This window comes from Cetorhinus maximus, chromosome 35 (assembly GCF_964194155.1).
Source record: "Cetorhinus maximus chromosome 35, sCetMax3.hap1.1, whole genome shotgun sequence".
Classification (NCBI taxonomy): Eukaryota; Metazoa; Chordata; class Chondrichthyes; order Lamniformes; family Cetorhinidae; genus Cetorhinus; species Cetorhinus maximus.
Window position 1 is genome coordinate 505,804 of NC_135913.1, and position 18,987 is coordinate 524,790.

The 18,987-nt window shown below is 45.2% G+C and overlaps 2 non-coding genes across 2 annotated transcripts; both read right to left on the reverse strand.

The window, feature by feature from the left end:
• Positions 1–4,426: 4,426 nt before the first annotated feature.
• Positions 4,427–4,499, reverse strand: trnak-uuu (transfer RNA lysine (anticodon UUU)). The gene has a single exon. It is a non-coding gene; the product is annotated as a tRNA-Lys (tRNA).
• Positions 4,500–14,566: 10,067 nt separating this feature from the next.
• Positions 14,567–14,639, reverse strand: trnak-uuu (transfer RNA lysine (anticodon UUU)). The gene has a single exon. It is a non-coding gene; the product is annotated as a tRNA-Lys (tRNA).
• Positions 14,640–18,987: the final 4,348 nt, after the last annotated feature.

Sequence of the window (18,987 nt, forward strand, 5' to 3'; positions counted from 1 at the left end):
TTACCACATTAAGCACGCTGTGCACTTCAAATTATTTTAATTGACTGCAAAGAGCTTTGGGATGCCCTACTGTTGTGAAAGGTGCTATACAAATGCATGTCTTTAACACAGCATTGCTGAAAAGCTTGCCCAAAGACATAGGTTGAAATTAACATTTGAACAACCGGAAGAGATGTGGAGAGGTTTTGGGAGGTCATTCCGGGGTTTTGGTTCAGGGCCAGTGATGGCTATCGGTGTTGGAGCGATTAAAATCTGGGCTGTTCAAGCGTTCAGAATTCGATGAGTGCAGATCTCTTGGAGTATTCGGGTGTTGGTGACATTGTGGGAAATTACTGCCTTCGGGAGGTGTGATTTATTTAAATAACTGGTTTCTAAAAGGAATTTTAAAATCTGTGCATTGCTTTAAGGGGGAACCAACATAGGTCATCGAGTACATGGGACAAGATTTTATGGGACACGGGCAGCGGAGTTTTGAGTGACCTCAAATTTATGGAGGGCAGAATATGGATGGTTGGCGAGCAGTGCATTGGGATAGTCTAGTCTAGAGGTAGCAAAATCATTGCTGAGGCTTCCAGCAGCAAATCAGTTGAAGCAGGTGGGGTGTCGAGCCACTGGTAAATACCAATGGACAATAAACATTTAATATTCCTGTCGCATCACTGTCCTTACTTGGGCTATTATCCTTTTTGACCTTTCATGCCCTTATTCCAATCAGCGCTCTCTATTTTATGTCGGCACTTCTGAAACATTTTAATATTTCCTTTTGTGTTCCTAGATAATGCGAATGGGTTTGTTCTCGTGGGTTTGGAAGGTGCTGTCTAAGGAGGCTTGGTGAGTTCCTGCAGTGCGTTTTGTAGATGGTACACACTATGCGCCCGTGGTGCAGGGAGTGAATGTTTGTGACAGAGATGCCAATCAAGCGGGCTGCTTTGGCCTGGATGGTGTACCATTCTGTCCAACCAGCCTTTGCCAACGTTTATGCTTCACTCGAGTCTCCTCCCATCTTTTCTCACCTGAAACTATTACCCTAACCCTCTCCCTTTCTGCTTCATATACTTGTCTAGATCCCCCTTAAATTAATCTATTCTCTCTCAGCCCCACTAGAAAGACATGGGCAGCAGACAAGGAATTTTACCTTGCAGCCCCAGGTTAAAAAGCTGATATTCGCACGGCTCAGGTGCATTTACACAAACATATTCTCATTATCTAGGAACACAAAAAGAAACATTAAAAGGTTTTAGATGTGCAGATGATGAATAAAATATTGAGTAGCCAGCATGGCTCCGTACTTACCAATCTAAGCATATCCAGAGTATCATAATCGATGGTTTCTCTTCCAATTCCCGCACCATTGCCTCTGGATTCACTCAGGGACCTGTCCCTGACCCATTCCTATTTGTCATTGAGATGCTGGCCCTCAACAACATTATAATTTTTTCACATGTACGGCGATGACGCTCAACTCCTCCTCGCTAACTCTCCCGGCCCCACAACTATTGTCACTTTATCAAACTGCTTATCCAATATCCAGTACTGAATGAGAGGAAATTCCCTCCTTGTCTTTGGTCTCTGTTACAAGCTCCCCTATCCCAGCTTCTGACACCACCCTTCTCGCTGTGAAAGCTGTGTGAGCTTGAACCAGGCTGTTCACATACTTGATTTCGCACTTCATCCCAAGATGAGCTTCTCACCATGAATCTGCGCCACCACAAAAACCTCCTATTTCCACCTCCACCGCAATGCCCAACACCCCATCTGCTACAACTCATCTGATCCTGCGGCCTTGAGCAATGATTTTACTACCTCTAGACCTGACTATCCCAGTGCACTCCACGCCGACCGTCCATACTCTACCCTCCAAAATTAGAGATCATCCAAATCTCTGCCGACCCTGTCCCATAAAATCACCGCCTGTGTTGCCTATAACCTACATTGGCTCTCCTTGGAGAAATTCCTGGGTTTTGCAATGATTTATTTTTAAACAAGGTCCTTATATCCATCATAACTCCCTAAGTCAGTCATTTCAAACATGAATAAAAGAGCTGAACTCCAGTGGTGAGGTGAGAGTGACTAACCTTGATATCAAGGCCGCATTTGACAGAGTGTGGCATCAAGGAACTCTATCAAAACTGTAGTTAATAGGAATCAGAGGGAAAACTCCCTACTGGTTGGAGTCATACCTAGCACGAAAGAACATGGTTGTGATTGTTGGAAGTCAATCATCTCAGTTCCAGGACATCACTGCAGGAGTTCCTCAGGGTAGTGTCCTAGGCCCAGCCATCTTCAGCTTCTTCATCAATGATCTTCCTTCCATCATAAGGTCAGAAGTGAAGATGTTTGCTGATGATTATTCCGCACCATTTGTGACTCCTCAGATATTGAAGCAGTCCTTGTCCAAATATCCTGGACAGTCTGGGCTTCGGCTCACTAGTGGCAAGCAACATTCACGCCACACAAGTGCCTCGCAATGATGATCTCCAACAAGAGAAAATATAACTATTGCCTCTTGAACTTCAATGGCATTACCATCGCTAAAACCCCTACTATCAACATCCTCGGAGTTACCATTGACCAGAAACTGAACTGGACTAGCCATATAAATGCTGTGGCTACAAGAGCAGGTCAGAGGCTACCAATCCTGCAGCGAGGAACTCACCTCCTGAATCCCCAAAGCCTGCCCACCATCTACAAGGCACAAGCCAGGAGTATGATGGAGTACTCCCCACTTGCCTGGATGAGTACAGCTCCCACAACACTGAAGAAGGTGGACACCATCCAGGACAAAGCAGCCCACTTGATTGGCACCACATGCACAAACATTCATTCCCCCCAACACCGATGCACAGTAGCAGCAGTATGTATCATCTACAAGATGCACTTCAGAAACTCAGAGGCTCCTTACGCAGCACATTCCAAACACACGACCGCAACCATCTAGAGGGACAAGGGCAGCAGACACATGGGAACACCACCACCTGGAAGTTCCCCTCTATGCCCCTCACCATCCACACTTGGAAATGTATCCTTCACTGTCGCCTGGTCAATATCCTGGAACTCCCTCCCTAACAGCACTACATGGACTGCAGTGGTTCAAGAAGGCAGCTCACCACCACCTGCTCAAGGGCAATTAGGGTTGGGCAATAAATGCTAGCCTAGCCAGTGATGCCCATGTCCCGTGAATAAGAAAACAATTCCCATCTTGTTCTGGGGTCTTGGGTATCCTTGATGTTAATCACTCTAACTCTGATGGCCGTGTCATCGCCTGCCTGGGATCAAAGCTCTGGAAAACCCTCCCACAACATCTCCACATCTCGTCCGTTCTTTGAAATGCTCACCAACTCCTACCTCCTTTTACAAGCTTTTCACCATCTGCGGTGAAGAAGAAGTAAAGGTTTGAATTGGTTTAGCACCTTTCACGACACGAGCATATCCCAAATCACAGGTGATTAAATGATTTTGAAGTGTGCCTACTGTAGTAACGCTGGAGGCACAGCGGCCGATTTGTACACAGCAAGATCCCACAAGGAGCAATGTGATCCTGGCTTGACAATGCGCTTTTGTTATCTTAATTGAGGAACAAACCCAGGACATCAGATATTACTCCCCTGCTCCTCGACAGGATGGCTGCTGCTGCCCATCCCTAAATACCCTTGAGAAGGTGCTGGTGAACCGTCTTCTTGAACCGCTGCAGTCCTTGCGGCGTAGGTGCGCCTATTGTGCTGCTCGGAAGTGAGCTCTGGGCTGTTGACCCAACAACTGTGCAGGAATAGCGACGCACTTCCAAGTGAAGATGGTGTGTGTGGCTTGGCCGGGTAATTGCAGGTAATGGTGGAGTTACCTGTTGCCACTGGCAATGCAAAATTTGTCAGTAAAAAAAACCGCAACTTACGCTTCAAAGCAGTTATTAAAAGCTCAGATAAAAGCAAAGTACTGCGGGTGCCGGAAATCTGAAATAAAAAACAGAAAATGCTGGAAGAACTCAGGATTCATACGGACTCGAAACGTTAACTGTATTCCTCTCCGCAGATGCTGTCAGGCCTGCTGAGTTTTTCCAGCATTTTCTGTTTTTAATTTCATTAAAAGCTACCGTTTCAAAACATCAAAGTTTCAAAACGAATTCAGAAAGGATCATAAAATGTATTACACTTGACATTTGAGCGTCATGGAATAAAATGGAACATGTTAATGAGTTTTATTTGGACAGCAGGAAAGATCAGCTTGAAATAGCCGTGTTTGTTGGGCTGGATAAAAATAAAAATTGATCATTTCAAAAATACCATTCAACGTACCTTAAAACATCAAAAAAAAAACACCTTCCACTTAAAATAGAATCGGCATACCGCAAATTTTTAAATTATATCAAAGACGAAATGTTTCCGAGATACCATGATTTCCATGAGAATCGATAACCCGGGTTTAAAAGCAACGCCCGAACAGGGACTTGAACCCTGGACCCTCAGATTAAAAGTCTGATGCTCTACCGACTGAGCTATCCGGGCTCTGAGCGATGCTTCGCACAGCGACCTTTACTGGCTGACAGCGAACATTGCATCGCTCAAATTCTGCATTTCTTTCTGCAGTGATACATCCGTTCAGCGGGTTCCTCTCACGCACCCATTCCCAATACCATCGCTAAATCCAATCACAATTGCTCTTCACAAATCCTAACCCGTCCATTTCCCGCCCAAAGCCCGCTTCCCATCCATTAAATTCTCTTTCATTTTTATTTCTATTTTTTGGTTGGGGGAGTGCTGACTGATTGAATGAAAAAAAATGATCATGGTGAGCTAACTTTTCGGTAAGTGCAAATATGTGCCCAATGAAAGTCCGGATAGGTTAGGGTTGTTTTCCTTAGAGCAGAGAAGGTTGAGAGGGGAGCCTGATAGAGATACGCAAAATTATGAGGGGCATAGATAGGGAAGATAAGAAGAAACTTTTCCCCTTGTCAGAAGTGTCAATAACCAGAGGGCATAGATTTAAGACAAAAACAGAAAATGCTGGAAAAGCTCAGCAGGTCTGGCAGCATCTGTGGAGAGAGAAACAGAGTTAACCTTTCGAGTCCGCATGACCCTTCTTCAGAGCTGAAGAGAAGTAAAAATGTGATGAAATTTATACTGTTTAAGGTGGGGTGGGGCAGGTGGAGCTGGATAGAAGGCCAAAGGAGAGATTGACGAAGATGTCAAGGGGGCAAAGGAGAGATTGACGAAGATGTCATGAACTAAAGGACAAAGGGAGTGTTAATGGTAGTGGTTAGTGCTGAAATAAAAAGGGTCAGAAAGCAGAATGTGATAATAGCAGAACAAGGGTGGCATTGTGTGAAAGGACAACATGGAACAAATAACAGGTGGGCCTGTAGGGGATGGGGTGAGGGGAGGCGGTAGTGGTGGGGGGAAAAGGATAGAAAATGGGTTAGAAGTGGGGATAAAAAGGGATAAAACCACACATACACGAATAAAAATGAAAATAAGTGGATAAAAAGTAAAAATGAATGCAGATAAAGAGGGGATTAGAAAAAGGGGGTGAGGATAGAGGAGAGAGTTCATGATCTGAAGCTGTTGAACTCAATGTTAAGTCCGGAAGGCTGTACAGTGCCTCATCGGAAGATGAGGTGCTGTTCCTCCAGTTTGCATTGGACTTCACTGGAACAATGCAGCAGGCCAAGGACGAGCGTGTGGGCATGTGAGCTCTTATATTGGCATCGATTTAAGGTAAGGGGCAGATGGGCTTTGAGGATCATTTTCTCACCCAGAGGGAGGTTGGAATCTGGAACACACTGCTGGAGGGCGTGGTAGAGGCAGGAACCCTCACAACGTTTAAGAAGTATTTAGATGAGCACTTGAAATGCCATAGCACACAGGGCTATGGGCCAAGTGCTGGGAAATGTGATTAAAATAGATAGGTTCTTGATGGCAGGCATGGGCACGATGGGCCAAAGGGCCAGATTTTTCCTCAAATCCCCTCTAAACCTCTTGCCCGCCCCGGTTATTAACACTTCCGCAAAGGGGAAAGGTTTCTTCCTACCTACCTTATATATGCCCTCATAATTTTGTATACCTCTATCAGGTCCCCCCTCAGCCTTCCCTGCTCTAAGGAAAACAACCCTCGCCTCTCCAGTCTCTCTTGACAGCTGAAAAGCTCTAGCCCGGGCAACATCCTGGTGGATCTCCTCGACACCCCCTCCAGTGCAATCACATCCTTCTGCATCTCATATTCTCATAACTCATTCGGCAGGCGAATGTGATTCCAAGCGCATGAATAGTCCATTTCAAGCTCAGAGAGCCAGGGAGAAGGAGGGAGTCAGCCGGAGGTCAGTTTGTAGCAGGGACCAAAGGCAAGGTGGAAATTTTGTTTCATTCAGCGCCAGATGCTGGAAAAGCCGTTTGATAGTTTGGCAATAGCGGAAAATACGAGAGAAGTTGTGAATCAGAGTAATTTTCATTGAATGCGTTGTTCTTTAGGAGGATATTAAGATCGCTGAATGTGGCACATGAGAGCCTCACATTGATCTATGCTGTCAGTTTTACCCGCGGGATTCACAATGGTTCCCTGGGGCTTGATTACAGGACTAAAACCAAAAAACTACTGCGGATGCTGGAAATCCAAAACAAAAACAGAATTACCTGGAAAAACTCAGCAGGTCTGGCAGCATCGGAGGAGAAGAAAAGAGTTGACGTTTCGAGTCCTCATGACCCTTCAACAGAACTCAGTAATATTAGGAGAGGGGTGAAATATAAGCTTGTTTAAGGTGGGGGGTGGGGGGTGTTGGGGGGAGAGAAGTGGGAGGGGGAGTGGTTGTAGGAACAAGCAAGTAGTGATAGGAGCAGATAATCAAAAGATGTCACAGAAAAAGGAACAAAGAGGTGTTGAAGATGGTAATATTATCTAAGAGAATGTGCCAATTAAGAATGGATGGCAGGACACTCAAGGTACAGCTCTAGTGGGGGTGGGGTGGAAAGACTGACAGGGCATTACAGGTATAGATTTAAAAATAATGGAAATAGGTGGGAAAAGAAAAATCTATATAAATTATTGGAAAAAACAAAAGTGAGGGGGAAGAAACGGAAAAGGGGTGGGGATGGGGGAGGGAGTTCAAGATCTAAAGTTGTTGAATTCAATATTCAGTCCGAAAGTACCTAGTCGGAAGATGAGGTGCTGTTCCTCCAGTTTGCGTTGGGCTTCACTGGAACAATGCAGCAAGCCAAGGACAGACATGTGGGCAAGAGAGCAGGGTGGAGTGTTAAAATGGCAAGTGACAGGGAGGTTTGGGTCTTTCTTGTGGACAGACCGCAGGTGTTCTGCAAAGCGGTCGCCCAGTTTACGTTTGGTCTCTCCAATGTAGAGGAGACCGCATTGGGAGCAACGAATGCAGTAGACTAAGTTAGGGGAAATGCAAGTGAAATGCTGCTTCACTTGAAAGGAGTGTTTGGGCCCTTGGACGGTGAGGAGAGAGGAAGTGAAGGGGCAGTTGTTGCATCTTCTGTGTGGGCATGGGGAGGTGCCATAGGTGGGGGTTGAGGAGTAGGGGGTGATGGAGGAGTGGACCAGGGTGTCCCAGAGGGAACGATCCCTACAGAATGCCACCAGGGGGGGTGAAGGGAAGATGTGTTTGGTGGTGGCATCATGCTGGAGTTGGTGGAAATGGCGGAGGATGATCCTTTGAATGCAGAGGCTGGTGGGGTGATAAGTGAGGACAAGGGGGACCCTATCATGTTTCTGGGAGGGAGAGGAAGGTGTGAGAACAGATGCGCGGGAGATGGGCCGGATATGGTTGAGGGCCCTGTCAACGACCGTGGGTGGAAAACCTCGGTTAAAGAAGAAGGAGGACATGTCAGAGGAACTGTTTTTGAAGGTACCATCATCAGAACAGATGCGACGGAGGCAAAGGAACTGAGAGAACGGGATGGAGAATGGGATGGAGATTGGATTACAGGACTCTCTGCTTTCAAAGCTGAAGTGATAACCACTACAGTATGCGTTCTGATGAAGAGTCATACGGACTCAAAACGTTAACTGTATTCCTCTCCACAGATGCTGTCAGACCTGCTGAGTTTTTCCAGCTTTTTTGTTTTTTTTGCAGCATGGGACAAGTTGCTTGCAGCTCTGGTGGCTACATGAATGGAGTTTATGGCTGAGTATCATTTGGTGCATCCAATTCCCGGTGCATGCGTTTGGAATGATTCTCAGTATTCGTTTGTGCACACGTTTGTATTTAGCCTAAAGTGGCGTTTAGCTCAGAATCCAAGAGAAGGAGTTGCTCAGTTAGAAGCAGTGAGATGAGTGAGTTACATTTCCTCCACTAGAAAGAGGATTTTTTTTTTTGGGCCAGCTGGGTGCAAAGCAGCCAATTGGCTTTTCATTTAAAAATTGCATCTCATGAACATAACCTACTCACGTTCAATGTTTCCTTTTGGGCAAGATATTTCAACCTAGAACGTCGTTTTTCAGAACACGTTAAGAGCTCTAAGCATCCGTGCTGAATTTCACTTGTCAATTATTTGACCAGTGACAACATTGTCTATCAGTGGGGCCCAAACCCAGGATATTATATGTGCAAGACGAAGGTATTGAGCACTACGCATTGGAAGCAGCTTCCCTCGGGCAGCAAGGATTGCCTCAACTGCAAGCTTCTTGTGCATCTGTTTGCATTTACCTGAAAGTAGCCGTTCGATCAATTTTATCAAATCAGGATCCCCTGCCCCTCCGACCCATTCCCCACCCATCGCCCCCGAAGCAAAACAGAAAAGAAGAAAGGGCGTTTAATTGGTTCAAGCCGAGATCTGGTCGGAAGTGGAATGGTTCAGGTTCATGAAGAGTAATTGTGAATGAAACCTATGCGGGTATTAAGAGTGGATTGTCATGATCGCAGCTGAGGTTATCCCTGGACAAGCCTGGTCCCAGACAGGAACCCAGCTTGATAGATCCTAACTTTTATTTTTTTGTTTAGATACGTGGAGAGTAGTTACTGAAGAGTCACAGCTGATGAACTTTTAACAAAAGAATAAAACATTTATTTGACAAGAAAAGAAGCACAATACTCTTTCACCTACAACTATACCTTTACAGATATATGCAGGTTTGTAAGGATAACGTAAGTTACAAAAGCTATCTCATAGCCTAATGTTCACAGTAAGTACCCAGTCCATGTGCACACTGTGGTCAGACACACCACACTCTGAAACCAAGTGACTGATGCCACCTCAACCAGATTCTATGGATGTCCCATCACCTCCCCCCAGGTTCTTGCCACACCATGAGCCAACTAGTCTCACTGAACTCTGTCCTTTCACTTGAGGGTTTCCAATCTCCACTCTCCAAGGCCTCACATTAGAATGTTCTCCCAAACTGACACTTTCTCTCAGATGCCTTGCGCAAGGGTTTACATCCAGGGTTTCAAACTCTCCTTCTGATGTTCCGCTTCCCTGGCTCACCACATGCATTCAAGCCACCTTCCACGCACTGTCTCTCACTGATTCAGCTGCCAACATTGCCACTACTTCACATGCCCATAGCAAAGAGTTACAGACCTTCAGTTGTCTCTTTGGGCCTTCTTGCCTCTTGCCAGCTGCTATCGCTTTAAATCTGCTTCCTGCAGCTTTTGTCTCTTTAAATCTGAAGCTTGGGGCCTTTCTCTCTGCCTATCACTCTTAACTTCACTTAACAGGGCCTTTTCCACGTTCCTGTCCTTCCTTTGACTAGAAGGTCATCTTGGGACTTTGCCTTCTTCCACTGTCCTGGATATTGGGGTTTTCCTTAGCTTAGAACTGGCTATCTGTCCCCTTCTAGGCTCCAGTCTCTCTCTAGAAGCTACTTTCAACCAATTTTAGCTTGGGGCTGGCTATCTGCCCCTTCTATGTTGCTTCTGCTTCACAGTTGTTTCCAAACCAACTGAATTCCAACAGTTCACAAAACAAACTGCTGCTTCTCTTCTTCTATGTGTGTCTGTGGAAGGGACCTTCCTCTCGGGCTCCCTGTTGCTAGGCAACAACCGAATTCTTCCACCCTTGTTTGTTTACCTTTTCTTTGGGAGTCGTAAACCTCATTAGAAATGCAGGCACCTTTTTAAAGTGAAACTAAAACTCAATTTGACTTTCTTAACACAGAGATACAGATATACAGGTCAAGCCCAAACACCAAAGCTAATACTCATTCCCCAACACCTACAAATACCAATATGACTTATTAAACTGCCTCCATTTCCCAACAGGATGTGTGAGAGAAATATGCTGAGCAGACTAAATTACTGCAGAAAGAAATGCAGAATTTGAATGATGCAATGATCACATCATACTACAAAGGTGTTATGTGTTATGTGCAGCTGTGATGCTGGGTAAGTCAGTCAGTAAAGCATTCTACATTTAATTTGCGGGTCTAGGGTTCAGTTCCTGATTAGCCGATGCTTTTAAGTTGTAATTACAGTTGCTTATGAAAATCATAGTATCCCAGGGATCACGAGCAATTCATGCTGACCTCTTTAAGATATTTTGAACATTTGTGATAGGCTAATTCTATCTGAAGGGGAAGGCATTTTCTGATTTCCATGTTTCCAGGTATCTTTAATTGTATTTTCGAAATGATCAATTCTGATTTTCGTACAGCCCCAAGCATCAAGGCTATTTCAAACTGATCTTTCCTGCTGTTCAAACAAATCTTATCCAATGTAGTATTAATTCCATCAATGGCACTTATATTGCAATCAATTTTCAGGATTGATTTTGAAAGTTTGCAGGAACCTGATGTTTTGAAACGGCAGCTTTTAAAGAGTTTGCTTTAAAGAATAAACTGAATGTTATTTCCATTGACAAATTTGGCAGTGTCAGGCACGGGGCAGATCTCATGTCCTCTATGAACTACATTGACTCCCCTGGAAGCCATGCCTGGATTTTACCTTTAAAAAAAAACTGTTTTTTAAAAAATCCACGACACTTCCTAAAACCAGTAATTTCCCGCAACACCACCAAACTCCAATACTCCAAGATATCTGCACTCATTGAATTCTGACTTCTTGAGCATCACTGGTTTTAACCGCTCAAGCACTGATGACGGTGCCATCTCTGGCCTGGGACCAAAACTCTGGAATTCCCTCTTCACATCTCTTCCGTCCTTTCAAACGCTCATTAAATGCCATCTCCTTGGACAAGCTTTCACCACCTGCACTCATCCGACGTTGGCGAAGAAGTAAAGGCTTGAATTGCTGTAGAAACTTTCACGGCATTAGGATATCCCAAAAACCTTTTCAGGCAATTCAATTATTTTGGAGTGTACTTACCATACCAATGTCAGAATCGCAACAGTCAGGTTGCACATAGCAAGCTCACACAAAGGGCAAGGTGATCATGGCCTGATAATCTGCTTTTGTTGTGTTAATTGAAGGATAAACCCAGGCATTACTCACCTGTTCCTCTTCAAAATGGTGCTATGGGATCTTTTACCGATATTTCATCGAAAAAGGCCACACCCACTTTACATCCATACGCACTGTCGTTGGATGGAAAATAAGCTTGTAAACGAAAATGAACTTTCTAAGTTGTATCACCCAAGATGTGGGCCTCACTGGCTGGGCCAGCATTTGTTGTCCATCCCTAATTGCCCTTGAGAAGATGATGGTGAGCTGCCTCCTTGAACTGCTGCAGTCCATGTGGTGTAGGTACACCCACAGCGCTGTTAGGAAGGGAGTTCCAGGATTTTGACCCAGCGACAGTGAAGGAGCGCGATATATTTCCAAGTCAAGATGGTGAGTGGCTTGGAAGGGAGCTTCCAGGTGGTGGTGTTTCCCATGCGTCTGCGGCGTTTGCCCTCCTAGATGGTAGTGGTTGTGAGTTTGGAAGGTGCTGTCTAAGAAGCCTTGGTGAGTTCCTGCAGTGCATCTTGTAGATGTAGTGCTGCTACTGTGTGTTGGTGGTGGTGGAGGGAGTGACTGTTTGTGGAAGGGGTGCCAATTAAGAGGGCTGCTTTGTCCTGGATGGTGTCGAGCTTCTTGAGTGTTATTGGAGCTGAACTCATCCAGGCAAGTGAAGGGCATTCCATCACACTCCTGACTTGTGCCTAGTAGATGGTGGGAAGGCTTTGGGAAGTCAGGAGAAGAACTTTCAGGAGGTGGTGTTCCTATGGATGAAGCCCATCAGGACCAGGGGCTTTGTCAGCCCGCATCCTCAACAATTTTTTTCACCCAGTGGGTGGTGGGAGCCTGGAACCCATTGCCTGAAAGGGTGGTTGAGTCAGAAACTCACGTAATATTTAAGCAGTATTTAGATATTCACTTGTGTTGCCATAGCCTCCAGGGCTATGGTCCAAGCGCTGGAAAATGGGATTAGTGTAGCCTGATCTCCATTGACCAGTGCAGAGATAATGGGCCAAATGGCCTCCCTCTGTGCTGTAAACGTCTAAGAGTCTATGAATCACTTCACCAGAGAAGTGGCATTGAGCAAATTGTTGGATCTGCGGGCTGACAAATCCCTGGGTTCTGATGGACATCATCCTAGGGACTTGAAAGGAGTAGCTAGTTAAATAGTTGATGCGTTGGTTTTAATTTTTCAAAATTCCCTAGATTCCAGGAATGTTCCATTAGATTGGAAAATAGCAAGTGTAACTCTTTTATTCAAAGAAGGGCAGACAGAAATAAGGGAACTACAGGCCAGTTAGCCTAACATCGGTAATAGGGGAAATGTTAGACGCTATTATTAAAGATGTTATAGCAGGGCACTTAGAAAAGTTCAAGGCAATCAGGCAGAGTCAAAATGGTTATGTGAAGGTGAATTCAAGTTATCCGCATTCTTTGAAGGTATCGCATGTGGTGTGAATAAATGGGAACCTGATGGATGTACTGTACTTAGATTTCCAGAAGGTATTTGATAAGGTGCCACATCAAAGGTTATTGCAGAAAATTAAAGTTCATGGTGTAGGGGGTAACATTGGCATGGATAGAAGATTGGCTCGCTAACAGGAAGCAGAGAGTAGGCATAAATGGGTCTTTTTTCTGGTTGGCAGGATGTAACAAGTGGTGTGCCACAGGGTTCAGTACTGGGGCCTCAACTTTTTACAATTTATATAAATGACATGGATGAAGGGACAGAAGGCATGGTTGCTAAGTTTGCTGATCACACAAAGATAAGTAGGAAAGTAAGTTGTAAGGAGGGAGCAAAGAGGTCACAAAGGTTAAGTGAGTGGGCAAAGATCTGACAAATGGAGTAAAATGTGAGCAAATGTGAAATGGTCCATTTTGGCAGGAAGAATAAAAAAGAAGCATATTATCTAAATGGTGAGAGATTGCAGAGCCCTGAGATTCAGAGGGATCTGAGTGTCCTAGTGCATGAATCACAAAAGGTTAGTATGCAGTCACAGCAAGTAATTAGGAAAGCTGATAGAATGTTAACATTTACTGAGGGGTGAATTGAATGTAAAAGTAGGGAGGCTATGCTTCAGTTGTACAGGGCACTGGTGAGGGCACATATGGAGTAATGTGTGTAATTTTGGTCACCTTATTTGAGGAAGGATGTAAATGTATTAGAAGCAGTACAGAGAAGGTTAACTAGTCTAATATCAGGGATGGGCCGGTTGTCTTATGAGGGAAGGGTGGACAGGTTGGGCTTGTATCCACTGGAGTTTAGAAGAGTAAGCGATGGCTTTATTGAAACCTTTAAGATCCTGAGGGGTCTTGACAGGGTGGATGTGGAGAGGTTGTTTCCTCTTGCGAGAGAATCTCGAACCAGTTGTCATGGTTTAAAAATAAGGGGTTGCTAATTTAAGAGGGGCGAGGGGAATATCTTTCTCTCAGAAGGTCGTGTGTCTTTGGAACTCTCTTCCTCAATTGTGTTGCCATAGCCTCCAGGGCTATGGTCCAAACGCTGGAAAATGGGATTAGTGTAGCCTGATGTCCATTGGCCGGTGCAGATTCTTGATTAACAGGGGGGGGTGAAAGGTTATCAGCGGTGGGGGTGGTGGGGAGGGCTAGGTGGGAGCTTACAATCTGAACAACCATGAGTTTATTGAATGGCGGTGCAAGCTTGAAGGGCCGAGTGGCCCACTCCTGTTCCTGGTCCGTATGTTCTTATGTATCTGCTGCCAATGTCCTTCTAGGTGGTGGAGCTTGTAAGTTTGGAATGTGCCAAGAAGCCTTGGTGAGTTGCTTGAAGTGCATCTTGTCGATGGTACGCACTGCTGCAACTAGCAATAAAAAATTGTCAATGAAAATAACACTCATTTTACACTTTAAAACAAAGTCAATACAAACCCCCGTTTCAAAACATCAGGTTGCCTGCAAATTTTCAAAATAATTTCAGAAAATATTATAAAATAAATTATATTTGAAAACTAGGGGTCACGGAAGGATGTAGAATTTAATCAGTTTTATTTGTGCAGCGGTGAAATAGTCGTGGTTCTTGGGGACGGGACGAAAATAATAATTGATGATTTGGAAAAGATCGTTCAAAGTCCCTTAAACCACCGACGTCAGAACTTTAAAAAGAAAAGCATTAACGCCTCTTTGAAATAGTTTCACGATGGTGAAGCGATCGTAATTCCTGCGATTGCATGATTGAGATGAGAATCGATCATTCGGAACTAAAAGCAGCGCCCGAACAGGGACTTGAACCCTGGACCCTCAGATTAAAAGTCTGATGCTCTACCGACTGAGCTATCCGGGCTTCAAAGGAAGAGGTGGCACAGCGACCTTTACTGGCTGACAACGAACATGACAGCGCGTTTCTCTGATATGTGTATTATCACTGCCTCTACACGCCAACTCTCCAACACACACACTACAAATCTTAATCCTTACTCTTTCCGCCAGCTCCCAGCCTGCACCAAGTAAACGCTCTTTCGTATTTTCTTTTTTTATTATTGGTAGTGGTTATGTGGCGGGGGAGGTGGGGTGGTAGTGGTGAGATGGGGGAATGGGGGCTGTTCATTGAAAGCCAAAATTGATTATATTCAGCTAACTGTTCATTGAAGGTAAATGCAAACATGTGCACAAGAACCAAGGGGGTGTCCCTTCCAAATGCATGTGATGGGGATTGGGTGTGCCAGACGAAGCACTAACACAGAGGTCCATTCACGCAGCCCGGGTTCCATTCTGCGTTGGTTATCACCGAAGAAAGGTGATGTCACCTCGGCCTAGCAGCTAATTTAACACGCTTGCAAGGTTTTGCGAGACATGTAAAGAGTTGAGCCTCTCGGGAGACCCTTCCAACTGTCAGCGCTGGGAAGCAGACGAGGAAAACCAAACAAGGACACGGGGTGAGGCACCCCCTTCACCAAAATGAATGACGGGCATCCGGCATCCATGGCTCGCTGGGCCTGGTGGAGTGGTGGATATAAGCAAAACCGGTCCCCGGTGTTGTGAAGGATGGGGTCTGGCCACGCTGCCGCGGAACACTCCAAGTATTTGGACTTGGTGCGCGCCACCTGTCCCTCATGGAACAATTTATGCAGAGAAACACCTTTGGCCACAAGTCCATCAGGCAGTGCTCGGCACGTAACGTCTTAGAAGCCCTGCGGGGAAAAGGAGAGGGTGGATCCTGTGGGATGGTTCCCCGAGCAGACTGTCAAAGCCATTTGGCAAAATGCCTCATCGCCAGGACTTTCCAACCAGCACTAAGATGTAGCTTGGCTGGTGGTGAGAAAGGCCCTACCGGTCAGATCCTTCCAACACGTCAGGAGTCTCACCCCCTCTGCACCTTGCCCTCAAGGTGACTGTAGTGGGGAAGAGACTGTTGTTCACCTGCTGGTGGATTGTGCCTTTGCAAAGAAGGTCTGGATAGAGATGCAGTGGTTTTGGTCAGGATTCATCCCGAGCAGTTCCGTGACACAGGACTCTGTGCTCCACAGACTGTACCCAGGGACACCGTACCGAGACAAACATCAACTGAAGCTGGAGGATCATCAACTCGGTGAAAGCCGCTCTTTGGTCTGCCCGGAACTTGTTGGTCTTCCAGTCCAAAGAGTTGTCCCCGACTGAGTGTTGCAGACTGGCACATTCCAACGCCCAGGACTACATACTGAAGGATGCACTAAAGCTTGGGGCAGCCGCTGCAAAGGCGCAATGGGGAAAGGTTGCTGTCTAAGACCTTTCTGCCATAGTGCACCGAGAAGATGGGAATTGTATAGACCCCTCAGACTGTATGACTCCAAAGGAATGTATGCAGTGAATACTAAGTGTATCATAATTGCATTGAAGCACCTGAGAGTGCAACATGATCTATGTAGTTAATTTGAATACCATTGCTCTGTCTGACTGTCTGTAATGGCCATGCTGAGTTGCCTGTAATATTCATCAATTGTATTGAAGTGCCTCATGGTCTATGTGGAAAAGTTGGATATGATTGCACGTTTTGTGATGGCGATTTTGAAATGGTTTGTATGTTCTTTCAGATATTTTACAAATAAAGTATATTTTCCCCAAAAAAAATGGATGTAAGCAAAATATACAGATGCTGGAAATCTCAAGGTAGATATTCCTGGAAGAGAAATGGCAGCGAATTCAACACTAAGGTAAAAGCAAAATACTGCGGATGATGGAAATCTGAAACAAAAACAGAAAATGTTGGAAAAACTCAGCAGGTCTGGAGCAGCATCTGTGGAGAGAGAAACAGAGTTAACGTTTCGAGTCCGTATGACCCGACTTCGGGGCTGAAGAGCAGTGGAAATGTGATGAAATGTTGACAGCCGCCGAGGGAGGGGATATGGCCGTGAAGGCAAGTTATGGTGAGTGGTGGATATATTGGTTTGTGCGGCTGCTGATGGATCTCAGCGCCACATGGGTGCCCAGATTTGAACGGCTAATCTGACCAATTTAGCACAGCGGCTGGGCCACGCACTATGAAGTCCGGAGGTGTCAGCTGTGGCTCAGTTCATAGCACCCTCACCTTTGAGTCAGAAGGTTGTAGGTTCATGTCCCACTCCCGGATAAAAAAAAGTCAAGAACTGTGAATGTACTCAGAGTTACATAGTTGTTGGGAAAGATTTATTCCAGACCACACAGCTCAATACTCCATGAAAGGAGTCCTCAGTGTGAAGGTGGGAGGCCGCCTGCCCCTGGCACTATTTGGTCGTCACTCTGACCAACCCTGTCATGAACATGTCCACCTCCAGGCTTGTATCGTGTCCTTCGGGACTCGGGGCAGCTTTGGACGAACAAGTCACTCTCGGGACAGACATTGAACTTCACCACTTGCTGCCCCTCAGAGTATATTCTGTGCTCTTATTGCCCTTTTGTGCCACTTGCAAACTCTCTTTATTAGCGGATGTAATGATTCATCAGCTGAGGGGTGGTTATAGGTAGCAGTGCTCCCAACCGAGTCACGTTTTGCACTTGTGGGAGTCAGTGTCCGGTGCTGATTCATATCACTCCTCACGGTTTGGGATGCTCTTATCTTCAGGCGCCACATGAATGCAGATTGTTGCTGCTGTTGTTTGCTTTCAGAATTTCCCTTTCACTATCAACGCTCCACTTCCTACCCTCACCTGGTCCTTGAGGGGTTTGGAGTTCTCTATATCTAACTCAACATTCGCCGTATTGCCTTATCCTCTCTGCACGTTGTATCCTCTATCAACGTTGACTTGGGACGGAGTTGGTGCGGAGTATTACATGAAATGTGTTTTTTTTTGCGGCAACTTCTTTGATTTGCCTGCTGTCTATCTCCCCCTTGAGTGACAGCAACCCCCCCGCCACCCTGACCCGCCCCCACCACCTCAAAAAACTGTTTACTGTTGAATATGTCCAATAATGTCGCCTGAGACTTTGAATCTGCGTGACTGGGGTTCAGATTCTTGCTTTGCTTTCAAAGAAATCTCCGAAAAACACAATTAGGAAAAACATTTATTGAGGCAAAGAGGAACTTGAAGTTAAATCATCTAGGAACACGATAGAAAATCTTAAAATATTTCTTAGGTGCTTCCATTACACAGTTATAATGGCGTAGGTTCGCTTTTACAGATAGGCTGAGTGAACTTAATTAACACTAAGATAAAAACAAAAAGCTACTGCGGATGCTGGAAATCCAAAACAAAAACAGAATTACCTGGAAAAACTCAGCAGGTCTGGCAGCATCGGTGGAGAAGAAAAGAGTTGACGTTTCGAGTCCACATGACCCTTCAACAGAACTGAGTATAGTTAGGAGAGGGGTGAAATATAAGCTGGTTTAAGGTGGGGGGCGGGGGATCCTTTTGTCTGTGACATCTTTTGATTATCTGCTCCTATCACTGCTTGCTTGTCCCTACAACCACCCCACCCTCAACTTCTCTCCCCCCCACCCCCCACCTTAAACCAGCTTATATTTCACCCCTCTCCTAACTATACTCCAGTTCTGTTGAAGGGTCATGTGGACTCGAAACGTCAACTCTTTTCTTCTCCACCGATGCTGCCAGACCTGCTGAGTTTTTCCAGGTAATTCTGTTTCTGTTTTTAATTAACACTAATGCTGCCGAGGACGAATTCCTGGAGTGTGTAGGAGATGGGCTTCTGGAGCAGTATGTTGAGGAACCAACTCTGGATCGGGCTATTTTATATTTCGTATTACCTAACGAGAAATGGCTAATTAATAATCTTGCTTTAAAGCAGCCATTAGGAAATAGTGATCTTAATCTGATGGAATTTTACATTAAGGTTGGAAGTGACAGCGTTCAGTCTGAAACTAGGGTCCTAAATCTGAACAAAGGAAATTATGAAAGTACGAGGGGCAAGTTGGCTATTGTGTATTGCGAAAATACTTGAAAAGATTTGATGGTATACAGGCAATGGCTAGTATTCAAAAATGTATTACGTGGTCTACAACAAATGTACATTCTTCTAGGCACAAAAAGCCAACAGGAAAGGTGAATCAACCGTGGCATCAGATTGCATCAGATCAAAGGAAGTGGCTCATAATGTAGTCAGAAATCTGATTACTGGGAGCAATTTAGAATCCAGCAAAAGATGACGAAGAAACTGATAAAGAAAGGGAAAAAGGAATATGAACACAAGCTAGTGAGGAACATAAAGGCGGACTGTAAAAG